This window comes from Alligator sinensis, unplaced genomic scaffold, assembly GCF_000455745.1.
Source record: "Alligator sinensis unplaced genomic scaffold, ASM45574v1 scaffold272_2, whole genome shotgun sequence".
Taxonomy (NCBI): domain Eukaryota; kingdom Metazoa; phylum Chordata; order Crocodylia; family Alligatoridae; genus Alligator; species Alligator sinensis.
The window spans coordinates 701,908-705,067 of NW_005842078.1; positions in this window are offsets into that span (position 1 = coordinate 701,908).

The following is a 3,160-nucleotide window of genomic DNA, read 5'->3' on the forward strand; positions in this document are numbered from 1 at the left end:
GTTTAGTTTTGGTTACATATGGTCATGGTCAGATTCTGCTTAAGCTGCTGTGTCTTTCTTGTGTCTCTTCTATCAAGAAATTCGAGTCTGTCTGCTTAAAAATCTCTTTAGTGGAATACAGTGGAAGGTCATAGTCATAATGAGCAAATGAAATGTATAAAGGGAATTTATATGAAGAATTACACAAGAACTAAACTAAATGCTGGTGAACATTTACTATCATCTTGTTTACTTATCTATGCTTGTATTTACCAGAACATAAACATATCTTGTAACAATAGATATTGAAGAGATTCAGGGCCTGATTCCATTTAATCTATTATCGATCTAAAGTAATGTATGTAAATAGAAAAGACAAAGAGAATAGACAAAAACCCATAGTCTCTCCACATATATCCAACTTGCATGTCACGAACCACCAAAGTCGACAGGCACTTATTAACAAACCATTGGGAACAAGGAAATAGTGTATCGTTTGGGAAGGGATCAAAAGTAGTGGAATCCTGTACAAGTTGAGAAGCCACCCTCTGTAATAATAGTACTGTTCTGTTTTCTTTAGTATGAATTTTTAAATTTGACTGTGCTTTATAGAGTGGTAGTTAGCTGTGTCAGTCTGAAGTGAGTTAGAAGGCAGGATAGATGTGCACCTTTATAGTTTATATAAATAAGATATATATGAACACAAGCTTTTTTGAACCCAAGTTCGGTTCAACAAATGCTATGAAAGCACAGAGCACAGTATAAAGTTGAATGAGTGAAACCAAAGCTAAGAAAGCAGAAGGGAGAGGGAGGAAGGGAATGGAGAAGAGGGAATGCTGTGAGAGGCATAGAAGCAAAGAACCCATAAGAAAAAAAAAAAGTGGGTCACAAAACCTAATCCAAATAATGAGATAAGAATCCATAGTTCCTGTTTAAATCATATTTAACACAATCTAATTTGTAGATGTTTTCTTGTTCCAGAAGTTCCACTCAGACAGGTTTTTTAATTTTTTTCTGCTTGAAATGAGCAATCCTGAGATCAGCAACAGTGTCCAGGGAGGTTGAAGATTTCTGCTACAGGCATTTGTGTCTTTCTGTAGCTGATGTCAGTTTGGTGTTCATTCATTCTTATACAGAGATACTGCTCTGTCTAATGTAGACACCAGATGGGCATTGTACACTGGTGATAGCCTATATTATATTGGTAGATTTGCAGGTGAGTGAACCTTGGATGTTACACACCTTATTAGGTCCAGTGATTATGTGGCCTGTATTGCCTTCAGGCTGTCTCCACTGGGTCCTCCGCCAATGTTGCTGCTGATGGCTGTGGTCAGTCCCCACTGGGCCTGACCCCACCACCAACATTGCAGGCGATCACCATGCCCCGCCCCCAATCCTTGGGGGCACCAGTCACTCATGCCCCAGAGGCTTCCTTAAGACAGTCATTCTTTGTCAGCTTATGGATGATGTGTTTTAGATGTTCTAGCTGGGGGGCTGTAAGTGACAACCAGAGAGATTCTGTTGTCCTTGTCCCAGGGTTGGTGTTGTACCACAATGGAGTGAGGTCCGAGTATGGTTTTGATTTGAGTGATTACAGTTTTCTCATTATATTGTAATCAGATCCCCAAGGTATGTATGTTTATATTTCTCCAGTCTCTGAGATCAAAGCTAATCTGGTTGTAATGTGGATCTTGACTGTACACAATGGATCTAGTGGTGTGCTTAGGATGAAAGCTGGTGGTGTGACGGGAGCTGTGGTGATCTATTGGTTTCTGATACAATGTGGTGGCAATGTAGCCACTTCAAATCTTTACTTTAGTGTCTAGGAAGTGAATCTGTGGCTATATAGATAGTAATGGGGGAGGCAGTCATAGACCTCCTTAGTAGTATGAAGGAGAGATCTCATGCAAGTCAGTATAATGAAATCTGTCAATACACTGCAAATGGTCTTAGAGGTTGTAAGTCACAGTTAATATTCATGCAGTCAGACTATGGATGACAGACATTTTTTTGAACAGAGACAAGTACATAGTGGTACATTCTCCACCATATAACTTTGAGCCAAGTTTTGCAGTATCAACAAGGTTTTGACGCATTTTTCCCCTGAGGCTATTTTTAATCATATAATTCCTGAAGCTGATCTTGTCTGAACATTGATTGCTAGTTTCTTTGTACCCACTTTTTGGTGTGTTCTTTCTTTTTTGTTCCAAGGTGCTCCAGGCAGAAATTGAAAACTTCATGAGGGGAAAATAGTTTTAGTGTTAAAGCATAAATATACACGTTTGGTCATTTAGAGGGCCTAATAAGTTGAGACTTTTTCAGTTCCACCATGTTCTTCAGAGTAATGAAACATTAAAGCCAAATAAACTGTTGCAAGTGACTGCTGTTGGTTTGTCTTGCTATCCACTACATAAGCAGTGGCAGTTTTTCATTACACTCTTATCTTGCAACAAAACAGAACATCCCTGAATAATGAATTTATATGCATTTTGAACAGTGGAAACTGATAAGAACAATTTCTGAAGTCTTCCTGTTTTATAAGCTCACTAAAGTACAAAGCTGTAATTCCATCACAATGATATGAAATCTAAAGATGTAGGTTTCTCTCCTTGATAGGTATACAGTCCTTTTAGTTCAATAAATGCAATGTTAGGCTATACTTACTTTCTTCCTCTTTACTACTTCATTCTCCATGAATTGTTCATTATTAATATTAATTCCTCATACAAATTCATCTTATACAAGCATGACAACAAAAGTATGAGCTTATTTACCACGCTGCTCCTGAAAAGATACCTCTGATATTCTTGCCTATGCTTATTTTCACTTTCTGATGTGTTACAACCTCTTGGACTAAAGCTTTGGCTAAGAGGGGTTCAACACTGACAAGTGCAGGGTAATGAACCTGGGGAGGAAGAACCAGCAGCATACCTACAGGTTGGGGAACTCCCTTCTCACCAGTGTTGAGACAGAAAAGGGTCTTGGAGTCATCATTAATGCCACAATGAACATGGGCTGACAGTGTGGGGACGTGGTCAGGAAGGCCAACCATACCTTGTCATGCATCCACAGATGCATCTCAAGCAGGTACAAGGAGGTGATCCTCCCACTCTATGTGACACTGGTCAGGCCACAGCTGGAGTACTGCATCCAGTTCTGGGCGCCGCACTTCAGGAGGGAT